This window comes from Salmo salar, chromosome ssa20 (assembly GCF_905237065.1).
Source record: "Salmo salar chromosome ssa20, Ssal_v3.1, whole genome shotgun sequence".
Taxonomy (NCBI): Eukaryota; Metazoa; Chordata; class Actinopteri; order Salmoniformes; family Salmonidae; genus Salmo; species Salmo salar.
In genome coordinates, this window is record NC_059461.1 from 45,284,561 (window position 1) to 45,298,687 (window position 14,127).

The window sequence follows — 14,127 nt, forward strand, 5'->3', positions numbered from 1 at the left end:
GCAGAGATGGCAGTCCTTCTGGAAGGTTCTGACATCTCCACAGAGAAATTCTGGAGCTTTGTCAAAGTGACCACTGCGCAGTTTGGACGGGGGGGCCAGCTCTTCCTAGAGTCTTGGTGGTTCCAAACTTCTTCCATTTAAGAACGGAGGCCACTGTGTTCTTGGGGACCTTCATTGCTGCAGAAATGTTTTGGCGCCCTTCCTCGGATCTGTGCCTCGACACAATCCTGTCTCGGAGCTCTACGGACAATTCCTTCGACCTCATGGCTTAGTTTTTGCTCTGACATGCACTGTCAACTCTGGGACCTTATATAGACAGGTGTGTGCCTTTCTAAATCAATTGAATTTATCACATTCTAGAAACACCTCAAGGATGATGAATGGAAACAGAATGCACCTGAGATCAATTGAGTATTATAGCAAAAGGGTTGAATACTTAGGGGTCCTGTGCTAACATTTCTAAAAACCCTGTTTTCGTGTTGTCATTATGTGGTATTGTGTGTAGATTGAGGATTTTTATTTAATCCATTTTAGAATAAGGCTGGAATGTAACGAAACTTGGAAAAAGTCAAGGGGTCTGAATACTTTCCGAATGCACTGTACGCAGTGGTAAATCAACTCCATAGAAAATGCTTCTGTATATTATACTTAAGCTTAAGCCTTCTTAAAGATTTCTTAAATGTTTATGCTTTGGTATTACACTTGTACATTTCAGATATTCAACAAAGACCAACAATGTGTAATTCACTTTTGAATGATTTATTTGTATAAAATCATGTGAGATACAGATAACTTCTATGGAACAATGCTGCCTTCCAGTGGTAAAATTATTTATTTGCAGACTTATACATTACTCTACATTTTACAAGACACGTTGTCTACTGAAACGGACATAATCCAAATGTATTGTCAGCCGTCAGTGTTGCCGATCCTAAACCAAGAATACTCCTAGTTCACTTCTCCAATAAATATACATCCGCAAGATTAGAACCTGTGACCTTCTGTGCCAAATAAAGTGTTCTGTGAGTTAGTCATGTCTTTATATCAGTAGATTATAAAGTTGAATTGGGATTTAGCAAGAGCGAACACTTTTGCATGTAAAAACTCCTAAGGGGTGGATTCAATCCGTATCGTGGAAGATCCGCGTTAAAATGTAAAGGTAATTTCCGATTGAGCCGACATATGCCGTCTCCGCAAACGCAGGAATATCACCTTTAAATTTTAGTTGAGCTATAACGTGGAAATGCCGCGATACTTCTGCAATGCAGATTGAATCCAGCCCTAAATCATTACTCCACGTTCTTGATAGACCTGCGTCACTTGTTTTTGAGCCAACTTCACCATCGGATTTGAATGGGGAACCCAGCTCATCATGACTGCCCAGTTTCAAAACAAATGCAATCACTTTTCACCCAGTGCAAACTCCGCCCACCTGGACCAGTTTAATATTCTCATTAGTGACCTTTCATCCAATCACTTCGTCAGGATCAGTTCTTTTAAGTCTACACCTGTCTAAAAATGTGGGCACAATGAGAATGTGGACAAGATCCGCACAGATGTTAGCACCAGGTATAAACAGGGCTCAATAGATGGTACCCAATGCAGCAGTACAGAGTTATTGGAGTTATATTAAAGCAATAAAACCCGAGGGGGTGTGGTATATGGCCAATATACCACGGCTAAGGGCTGTTCTTAAGCAGGATGCAACGCGGAGTGCCTGGATACAGCCCTTAGCCGTGGTATATTGGCCATATATCACAAACCCCCGAGGTGCCTTATTGCTATTATGAACTGGTTACCAACAATTCTTCCAACTTTTTGGAAGAAGCTAGCTAGCTAACGAAGAACAACAAAGAATATCTAGTTAACAGAAGAAAAGAAAGAGAAAATCAGGACAGAAGAAAAAGGATATCAAAGGGAAACAGTTCTCTAAAGACACAGGAGACAATAATACAAGAAACAACACTTCTGTAGCTTGCCAACTATGTGTCTGTCTATCCCTGTTCTCTCCTCTCTGTACAGGCCATACAAACGCTTCACACCGCGTGGCCGCTGCCACTCTAACCTGGTGGTCCCAGCGCGCACGACCCACGTGGAGTTCCAGGTCTCCGGCAGCCTCTGGAACTGCCGGTCTGCAGCCAACAAGGCTGAGTTCATCTCAGCCTATGCTACCCTCCAGTCCCTAGACTTCCTGGCGCTGACGGAAACATGGATTACCACAGATAACACTGCTACTCCTACTGCTCTCTCTTCGTCTGCCCACGTGTTCTCGCATACCCCTAGAGCATCGAGCCAGCGGGGTGGTGGCACTGGAATCCTCATCTCTCCCAAGTGGACATTCTCTCTTTCTCCCCTGACCCATCTGTCTATCTCCTCATTTGAATTCCATGCTGTCACAGTTACCAGCCCTTTCAAGCTTAACATCCTTATCATTTATCGCCCTCCAGGTTCCCTTGGAGAGTTCATCAATGAGCTTGACGCCTTGATAAGTTCCTTTCCTGAGGATGGCTCAACTCTCACAGTTCTGGGTGACTTTAACCTCCCCACATCTACCTTTGACTCATTCCTCTATGCCTCCTTCTTTCCACTCCTCTCCTCTTTTGACCTCACCCTCTCACCTTCCCCCCCTACTCACAAGGCAGGCAATACGCTTGACCTCATCTTTACTAGATGCTGTTCTTCCACTAATCTCATTGCAACTCCCCTCCAAATCTCCGACCACTACCTTGTATCCTTTTCCCTCTTGCTCTCATCCAACACTTCTCACTCTGCCCCTACTCGGATGGTATTGCGCCGTCCCAACCTTCGCTCTCTCTCTCCCGCTACTCTCTCCTCTTCCATCCTATCATCTCTTCCCTCTGCTCAAACCTTCTCCAACCTATCTCCTGATTCTGCCTCCTCAACCCTCCTCTCCTCCCTTTCTGCATCCTTTGATTTTCTCTGTCCCCTATCCTCCAGGCCGGCTCGGTCCTCCCCTCCTGCTCCGTGGCTCGACGACTCACTACGAGCTCACAGAACAAGGCTCCGGGCAGCCGAGCAGAAATGGAGGAAAACTCGCCTCCCCTGCGGACCTGGCATCCTTTCACTCACTCCTCTCTACATTCTCCTCTTCTGTCTCTGCTGCTAAAGCCACTTTCTACCACTCTAAATTCCAAGCATCTGCCTCTAACCCTAGGAAGCTCTTTGCTACCTTCTCCTCCCTCCTGAATCCTCCTCCCCCCCCCCCCCTCCTCCCTCTCTGCGGATGACTTCGTCAACCATTTTGAAAAGAAGGTTGACGATATCCGATCCTCGTTTGCTAAGTCAAACGACACCGCTGGTCCTGCTCACACTGCCCTACCCTGTGCTTTGACCTCTTTCTCCCCTCTCTCTCCAGATGAAATCTCGCGTCTTGTGACGGCCGGCCGCCCAACAACCTGCCCACTTGACCCTATCCCCTCCTCTCTTCTCCAGACCATTTCCGGAGACCTTCTCCCCTTCCTCACCTCGCTCATCAACTCATCCTTGACCGCTGGCTACGTCCCTTCCGTCTTCAAGAGAGCGAGAGTTGCACCCCTTCTGAAAAAACCTACACTCGATCCCTCCGATGTCAACAACTACAGACCAGTATCCCTTCTTTCTTTTCTCTCCAAAACTCTTGAACGTGCCGTCCTTGGCCAGCTCTCCTGCTATCTCTCTCAGAATGACCTTCTTGATCCTAATCAGTCAGGTTTCAAGACTGGGCATTCAACTGAGACTGCTCTTCTCTGTGTCACGGAGGCTCTCCGCACTGCTAAAGCTAACTCTCTCTCCTCTGCTCTCATCCTTCTAGACCTATCTGCTGCCTTTGATACTGTGAACCATCAGATCCTCCTCTCCACCCTCGCCGAGTTGGGCATCTCCGGCGCGGCCCACGCTTGGATTGCGTCCTACCTGACAGGTCGCTCCTACCAGGTGGCGTGGCGAGAATCTGTCTCCGCACCATGCGCTCTCACCACTGGTGTCCCCCAGGGCTCTGTTCTAGGCCCTCTCCTATTCTCGCTATACACCAAGTCACTTGGCTCTGTCATATCCTCACATGGTCTCTCCTATCATTGCTATGCAGGCGACACACAATTAATCTTCTCCTTTCCCCCTTCTGATAACCAGGCGGTGAATCGCATCTCTGCATATCTGTCAGACATATCAGTGTGGATGACGGATCACCAGCTCAAGCTGAACCTCGGCAAGACGGAGCTGCTCTTCCTCCCGGGGAAGGACTGCCCGTTCCATGATCTCGCCATCACGGTTGACAACTCCCTTGTGTCCTCCTCCCAGAGTGCTAAGAACCTTGGCGTGATCCTGGACAACACCCTGTCGTTCTCCACTAACATCAAGGCGGTGACCCGATCCTGTAGGTTCATGCTCTACAACATTCGCAGAGTACGACCCTGCCTCACACAGGAAGCGGCGCAGGTCCTAATCCAGGCACTTGTCATCTCCCGTCTGGATTACTGCAACTCGCTGTTGGCTGGGCTCCCTGCCTGTGCCATTAAACCCCTACAACTCATCCAGAACGCCGCAGCCCGTCTGGTGTTCAACCTTCCCAAGTTCTCTCACGTCACCCCGCTCCTCCGCTCTCTCCACTGGCTTCCAGTTGAAGCTCGCATCCGCTACAAGACCATGGTGATTGCCTACGGAGCTGTGAAGGGAACGGCACTTCCATACCTTCAGGCTCTGATCAGGCCCTACACCCAAACAAGGGCACTGCGTTCATCCACCACTGGCCTGCTGGCCCCCCTACCTCTGAGGAAGCACAGTTCCCGCTCAGCCCAGTCAAAACTGTTCGCTGCTCTGGCACCCCAATGGTGGAACAAGCTCCCTCACGACGCCAGGACAGCGGAGTCAATCACCACCTTCCGGAGACACCTGAAACCCCACCTCTTTAAGGAATACCTAGGATAGGATAAAGTAATCCTTCTAACCCCCCCCTTAAAAGATTTAGATGCACTATTGTAAAGTGGTTGTTCCACTGGATATCATAAGGTGAATGCACCATTTTGTAAGTCGCTCTGGATAAGAGCGTCTGCTAAATGACTTAAAAGTAAATGTAATGTAAATGTAATTAGAGCAGGGAAAAAATGAATGTTTTGTCATACCCATGGTATATGGTCTGATATACCACGGCTTTCAGCCAATCAGCATTCAGGGCATGAACCACCCAGTTTATAAAATCAGTAACATATGTCTTAAGAACAATTTGAAACAAATGACAAGTATTATTCCCAAATTAGTCAGAAGTCAAATTTCATTTACAAAATATAATGAATTACTTTAGTGATGAATATTCCTGGTTCATAAAACTTTTTAGAAAAATGATTAAACTGTCCTATTTCACAACTCACCTGTTTAAATTAAGGGACAGTTTCCCAGACACAGATTACACTTAGTCCTGGACTAAAAGGCACTCTCAATGGAGATTATCCACTTTTAGTCCAGGTTTAGGCGAATCTAAGAAACCGGACTCTAGACGATCAGTTTGGTAAATATTGTGTTGTCCTAGGTTATAGACAGCCTTGTAATGTAATGTAACAGCCTTCCATGGTAATGTCAGCACACACTTTATACATTATTAACCGAGTAGCATCTCAGACAAGGAGTCTCTTAGCCCTCTAGTCCTTTGTTGCATTCTAGTCTTCAAGCCATCTCTGAACACACAGATTACCAAATACGTAGCCTAACCACAGTCCCTGAAACTAACGACTTTACGAAGAACTTTCCAGAAAATAAATTAATTATCAGCTCCCGTAGTATTTGTCTTATCAAAATATGTCCTTTCAACACAGTGGTTTGGCAAGGTCTACTCAACACAACCTATGGTTTCGTATAGCATTAAAAGATGCTGTAGAAATACAATGTGTTAATCCTAGAAAAATAGGCTAATGACTGTACAACACTAACTTGATAGACAGTGCTTTCTTTTGGGCAAGGACTTAGGTCACTCAGTGATATGCTACCACTGATACCACACAGCTTTCACAGAGCACAGACAACCACATGAACTAACCAACCAGACACATGTATCTACCCACTAGCGGCACATTCGTATGCATTTCTACTTCCACTGGTAATAAAATGCATAGATGCCTAGTTAGTTATACAATAATTGTGTATCTGAAATCCCTGGGCGTAACATTGTTTCATTTACTATAGGCTTTACCCCTAGCCTAGCTAGTTTGCATCCAAAAGGGCACCCTATTCCCTATATTGTGCACTACTTTTGACTAGAGCCCACCAGCACAACATAGGGAAGTGTGACATTTTGGACACAGACCCAGACTGTCATGAAGGTCTGAGCACCAGGAAGTCTCTCTCTCTAAGTTACATTATGTTAGATAGTGACAAAATGTCCTACAACTGCAGAAAGGAATCAGATGAAGAACTCGTGTATTGGGTCTGTACTGTAGCCTCTCTCATGCTCCACCTCCCACCGGCTCTTCCTCCTCCAGCAGCAGGTGGGAGGTTGACAGGGAGGGCCACGCTAGGGAGGTGGAGCATGAGAGAGGGAAGGAGTCGTGGGGGTGGTTGACGGATAGCGTGGCAGGGCTGCTGCACTGGGACGAGTAGCAGGAGCTGCCTGGAGGGGTGCTGCAGCAGCTGTCTAAGCCCATGCCACACCGCAGACCCCCAGGTAAGCCAGGCCTGGGTCGGTGCGCAGCCAGTTCCCCGGCTGGGTCACTGAGGTCATCTGGCTGCAGGACTACAGTGGGGGCAGTGCAGGGGGCAGTGCAGACAACGCTCCTCAGTAGCCCTCTGGGTGAGACGCTGGGGCAGGTCAGAGGGAAGGCACAGGTCGCTGAGGCTGCTCTGGGGCTTTCACCTGGGGGACAGAGACCTAATAGTCTTAACTTTCTCTGGGAGACTTGAGGTGAAAATAATGGACTGTTCCAACAATCATGGAGGGAGACTACAGAGACAGGAAAAACAACAAACCTAAGTTCCAATTAAAGATGCACTATGCAGAAATGGCTCCGCCATTTCCTGGGTGCTAAAATTCTAATAGTTCGCCTAATTTCAATTTCTGTGACAAAACAAGCCAGTATAGTGTAGAGAGTCATTGTACCATCTATACCGCTGTGAAATATATTTTCCATAACGAAAAATATTGTGTTTTCAGCTGGTGTACAAAACCGAAAGAGGCAATAATGTAACTTAAATTTACATTTAAGTCATTTAGCAGACGCTCTTATCCAGAGCGACTTACAGTAGTGAATACATACATTTCATGCATTTTTGATTTTTTTTTGTACTGGCCCCCCGTGGGAATCAAACCCACAACCCTGGCGTTGCACACACCATGCTCTACCAACTGAGCCACAGGGAAGGCTAAGCACGGGAAGCATAGAAGTTGCGCACATAGAACAGACCTACCGCTTCTTAGACTTGTTTTCAATGCGAATGAAATATCTATAACTCACATTTTTATGTGAATTTGGTCAGGTCGCCCAAAAAGTTACATATTGCAGCTTTAAGATTGACGACCAAAATCTTAGCTTATATCCAGCCCATTGGGACGATTCATGCCTCTCAAAGTTACTATGCATTTATACAGTGGTGCAATGGGGAAAGTATGTTTCAATGTTAACCATTTGTTGCTTGGCCTTCCTGAACACAGCCTTGGCTTGGAGTGTTTTCCTTTTATTGGCCAACATGTCGTGAAGGAAAGGTAAATGAGTGTTTGATACTGTATAAAACCTGTGGATGCCTGGATGCCATCGCTCTGTGTGGGAATTTATAGCTGAGTAGGGGAAACCAGTGCAGTGATATACAGTGAGCTACAAAAGTATTGGGACAGTGACATTTTGGGTTGTTTTGAAATGACACAATAACTATGATGTTAAAGTGCACACTGTCAGCTTTAATTTTAGGTCATTTCATCCTTATCGGGTGAACCGTTTAGAAATTATAGCAGTTTTTGTACATCGTCCCCACATTTTAGGGAACCAAAAGTATTGGGACAAATTCACTTCTGTGTATTAAAAAAGGTAGTCAAATGTTTTGTATTTGGTCCCATATTCCTGGCATGCAATTACTACATCAAGCTTGTGACTACAAACCTGTTGGATGCATTTGCGGTTTGTTTTGATTATTGCCCAAATCAGTTTATGATTCATGCCTGTATTTGAATCTGCTAATTGATGATTGGTTAATAAATAGTATGGTCCTTGAGGTTTCCCAGGTAGGGTATTTAAGACTTGTCATGTATGTCTAGGTCAGGGAAGGGACAGGTGTTGGGTTGTTTGATCGCAACTTTTTAATTTGGTTTATCGTCAGTTTATGTTCCTGTTTGTTACTTTCTTTTGTAAATAAATTGTTACGTTTTTCGCCATGCTTATTATCTTCACGTTTGCTAATAAAAGCATCACTACGGGCAACAAAAGTGAAGAACTGCTGTGTTGACTCCTCACTTGAATCCTACCGCATGGTCAACCTCAGGTCTAACTTTCTCACTTGTGGAGGCCAGGTCATCTGATGCAGCACTCCATCACTCTCCTTCTTGGTCAAATTGCCCTTACACATTTGTTGAAAAACAAATGATAGTCCCATTAAGCGCAAACCAGATGAGATGGCATATCACGCCAGAATGCTGTGGTAGCCGTGCTGGTTAAGTGTGCCTTGAATTCTAAAGAAGTCACTGACCGTGTCACCAGCAAAGCACCCACACATCACCACACCTCTTCCTCCATGCTTCACGGTGGGAACCACACATGCGGAGATCATCCGTTCACCTACTCTGCGTCTCACAAAGACACGGCGGTTGGAACCAAAAATCTCAAATTTGGACTAATCAGACCAAAGGACAGATTTCCACCGGTCTGATGTCCATTGTTTCTTGGCCCAAGCGAGTCTCTTCTTATTAGAGTCCTTTAGTAGTGGTTTCTTTGCAGCAATTCGACCATGAAGACCTGATTCACACAGTCTCCTCTGGACAGTTGATGTTGAGATGTGCCCGTTACTTGAACTCTGAAGCATTTGTTTGGGCTGCAATTTCTAAGGCAGGTAACTGTAATGAACTTATCCTCTGCAGCAGACGTAACTCTGGGTCTTCCTTTCCTGTGGCGGTCCTCATGAGAGCCAGTTTCATCGTAGTGCTTGATGGTTTTTGCGACTGCACTTGAAGAAACTTTCAAAGTTCTTGAAATTTTCCAGATTATCTGACCTTCATGTCTTAAAGTAATGGACTGTCATTTCTCTTTGCTTATTTGAGCTGTTCTTGCCATAATATGGACTTAGTATTTTACCAAAAAGGGCCATCTTTTGTATACCACCCCTACCTTGTTACAACACAACTGATTGGCTCAAACGCATTAAGGAAAGAAATTTCACACCTGTTAATTGAAATGCATTCCAGGTGACTACCTCATGGAGCTGGTTGAGAGAATGCCAAGAGTGTGCAAAGCTGTCATCAAGACAAAGGGTGGCTACTTTGAAGAATCTCAAATACATTTAGATTTGTTTAACACTTTTTGGTTACTACATGATTCCATGAGTTACTTCATTTTGATGTCTTCACAATTATTCTACAATGTAGAAAATAGTAAAAAAATAAAGAAAAAACATTGAATGAGTAGGTGTGTCTAAACTTATGACTGGTACTGTAAGTGAATTTGTCCCAATACCTTTGGTCTCCTAAAATGGGGGGCTATGTACAAAAAGTGCTGTAATTTCTAAACGGTTCACCTGATACGGATGAAAATATTCTCAAACTATAGCTGACAGTTTGCACTTTAACCCCATGGTCATTGTATCATTTCAAATGCCAAGTGCTGGAGTACAGAGCCAAAACAAAAAAGGTGTCACTGTCCCGATACTTTCGGAGCTCACTGTATCTCTGTGCTGCAGACACAAACTGCATTTACATTTCCCTGCTACTACTCTTGATCCTGATGGTTTTACAAGACAATTAGCCTGAATGCAGAACAGTAGCTAAAAGATAATCATAGAGTAACTTCATCCAGCTCTATGTGTTTTCCAGAGGAGGCTGGTGGGAGGAGCCGTAGGTGGACAGGCTCATTGTAATGGCTGGAACAGAATAAATGGAACATAGTCAAACACATTGTTTCCATTCGTTGGATGCGTTTGGTACATCCCATTGATTCCATTCCAGCCATTACAATGAGCCCGTCCTCACAGGTCGCAGTTGTGAATGAGAACTTGATCTCAACTGGCCTACCTGGTTAAATAAAGGTGAAATAAATAAAATGGCTCCTTCCACCAGCCACCTCTGGTGTTTTCACAGCAATTGAGGATTGCTTCCAATAGCTCCTCAGGAGGCAGAAACATGTTTTCACATAGCAGCTAAACATTTACCCCAAATCTAAAAAATGTTTCAATCTCGAGAAGCATCATTTAAATGTAGGGACAGAAATGGAAGGTAAGACAAAAGGCAAATGATAAAATACACAGTAGCTTATTTCATCTATATATGACCATCTTTGACCACAGAGCCACATAGGAGTCTGAATAAAAGTACAGTAGTGAAATATAGCAAATAGTGTCATGGAAGAGTATCTTGTTGCCGTCCAGGTCTTCTGTGTGCCAGTGCGTGTCACTGATGTGCGTGCACAGATTGGGCAGCAGGAGCTGACCCATCTCCTCCACCCTGAAATGCAGCACTGCTGAGTTGCAGGCCTCCACCTTGACCCCTGGGGAGAGCTGTTTGAGAGCCAGCTGCAGACACCGCCCGGCTCCATGTAGAGTGTAAACCAACAGAACCCCGACTTCTGCTCCTCTGCAGCACCGCCTCGTATAGCTGCACCGTGTCGTCAAAGTTATCGCAGCCGCTGTAGAGCGTCACCTGCAGCATCTCCCCGCCGCAGTGCACTGGGCACCCCCCCTCACACGGGCATCCCCGTACCCAGGCTGTAGAAGCCTCGGTTGGGCCGGAGCAGGGCGTTGGCCGGGGAGGTGGAGGAGGTGATGTGGACGCCCCCGGTCCTCCTGCCGCAGCTCTCTGTGTGGTGGTACTGCAGGAAGTCAGGCACCCGGAGGATGCGCTCCTGTCCGTCACAGCCAGAGAGGGGTACCCGGCCTCCGGGCACAGGCGTAGTCGCGGAGGGAGCAGGCCCGTTCAGAGACGTGGAAGAGGCACAGGCTGGGGCACACTCAGCGGAGGAGGCGGTCCAGGGTGGCTGCAGCAGGAGCGAGTCCCCAGGGTTGGCCAGCGGGTGCATGTTCATCATCAGGGGCTCCTGGACCCGACTGGCCAGTAGCTTACCTGACAACACCGCCAGAGCAACAGGGTTAGGGAGGATCACAATGAAACTGAAGAAAAACCCTTCCACTGACATTACAGAACAAGACAGTTAGTTTGAATATTTTCCATATCAGAAGAGACACCAACAACGTGTATAAAATAAACCATCTATACATGGTATAGTACTTACTGCTTGATGATGACATCTTACTGCAATCAGATCTAGAAAAGTAGTGAGTGGCAGACAATTATAATAATGGAATTCCAAAAACATGGAAAAACAAGTCAATAAGCCAATATTGTTTTAGCACACACTAAAACAATACCTCTGTACCATAATCTGTTCAGTAGTAAAGCATCTAGCAGCCAGCTGCCCCTCATGCTTGTAATTACATTCTGGCACCGTCGCAGCTAGGAACAGAGAAGAAGTTGCCAGATGCATCATAATAGCCCGAAAGTAAAGCCGCACTGGGAGGCAAATTTGAAATTGAATAAATCGAATACATGGAGGGTTGAGAAAATAAATAAACATGATTTAAATGTATTTTCAGAAGGGCCGTGGGCACCATTCAATATGTATATATACACACATCTCATGGTAGTTTGGGAGCTATTTAATAGTTTATGGGTCCATTATTTTCCCATTTATGTCTTATAGCAACCCTGTATTATTGGCAGCCCTGGTGTGAAGGAGAGGAATGTCAGAGCAGACATGCCATATATATTTTGATGTGCAACTTGGAATTACAATTTAATATAGCGAGAAAAAATCTCACATCTGTGCCGTTTGGGAGCAATGTTGTACATATTGTTGATTCCTCTTCAAAGCGCACAAGTGATACAATGTATAATTTCGCTTGACCATGAGAACCACAAGTTCTTTCAAGTTTAGTAGTGTATATTCTGAATGCTTGCAATTTTTTTTCCCACGGCATCTAAACTGATTGGATCCCCCTCACCTACTGAACGAACCCACTATACAGTGCAAAGCTCACCACATGCGCTCCAGCCCAGACTACCGACTCCACCACTTCTTTGATCTCCCATCAGGTCAGAGAAATCAGACAATAAAATGGCGCACACTCCACGCTTTGGGAGGAGTTTCATCCCAGGGGCTATCACTATTATGAACAACTCCCCATATGGGCAGGCGTGGGATGAGATGGTAGGGTGGGAAAGGCATCCGCCTGACTGTTCATATGGTTAGCTTGCTGCGCTTTATACATGTTTTGTTTAGGCCTATGTGATGCGTGAGAATTGCTAGGATTTCCTCTTGTAGGAAAAACGTCAATCTGAATCGAAATTGTTTTCAGTTTTCCATCATACGACCGTCGTGATTCAAAAGCATTGATATAGTTTAATTCAAATCAATGAATCAAAGTTAAATGCTAATTTATTTTCTCCTTCATGGCATGAAGAGTGACAGCTCATAAACTGAAGAGAACATACATGATAAGATTGATTGGCTTCTTTCTCTCGTTGATAAGTTTCACACCTTCCAATCCAGAACCAAACATTTAAGTTAACACACACATGGGGACTTAATTAACATAATGCGATGGGTATATGGGCTTCTCTATTCGCTAGGAAATTGTGAAGGAATAACATCAGGAAACAAGAACCTCAACCTACAGCAGTCAAATGATTTGTCATAAATAAAAGCAAGCACCAACAGCTTGATAAAAATGGAAAAACACACATATGAAATCTTAAATACAATATGTGGGAATATGTCCATGATAAAAATAAAAGGAAATATAATTGGATAAAAGATTAATTGAGATGCAGCCATCACACACGGGTGGATCGCCATTTCTAAAATCAGTAAGGACAGCGCCCGGTGCTGAAAGTTTAGTCAGCAAATTTACTAAGAGGGCTTTGTTGGAGCATTAAGCAATTAGAGATAGGCTTACCTGTTTGACAGACGCAATTATGTTATCCATATAGTTGTCGGTACAGCCATTTCCTAAAATAGACCTACCTCCTTTCTGGGTTGGACTCAGCCTCATGTCTGGGGTGAAAAATCTACTTCTAAAAGTAGCATGCATAGATTCTCAGAATGAATTCTTTGCCAAAAGTGAATGTTTTGTTGCATTGGAGAAATACAGCAATATTAATATATTTCAATAGAATAGGTAGACCTATTAACAGATTGGTGATTTTACCAAATTATTATGTTATTGTCATTTAACTGATTAGCCCACTTGCCTAGTTAAATAACAGTTAAATTAAAAAAATAACTAGGTGTTAAATGTGTAGGGCATTGAATTGGGCAGCTAGTAAGCTATTTATAGGCTAATTATGATCTGGCCAGCCGACTAGCTACAAGCTCAGGAACAAATTGTTTGAAGGCCAAGCCTAGTTGCCAACCCCCGTCACTCAGATCATCGACTTGAAGAACTCGTGGATGTCTCGGTGAAGTGATGTTTATCACCAGTGCCCTCTGAAGAAACAACAATACAATGTTAACCTAACGTCGCTCGCAAAACTGCAGATTTCTTTCACTATAGAAGCTCTGGTCCTATTCCACTTTAATTCCAGGTTTCATATCAAAATATTTAAGGGCATATCGGATGGTCTGCTCTTCCTATAACAGTCATGCCAAGGTTAGGGTTGCTATAAGATTGAAATGGGAAAATAATATACCCGTGAAAAAGAACTATGAACTAGCTCCCCAATACCGTCTGATGTATATAATTAATGTAGTACATGAATGGTCGTTACAACTCTTCCGAAGGTACATTTAAATCGTGTTTTAATGCGATTTTTTCCCACCCTACTCCATATATTCTATGTATTGCATTTCAAATGTGGCTCTCAGTGTAGCTTTACTTCCGGGCCGTTCCTTCTCTGTATGTTCATAGGCTAGTAGTGCTATCTAGTAGTTACTATGACAACGGCTGTGGCGGGTT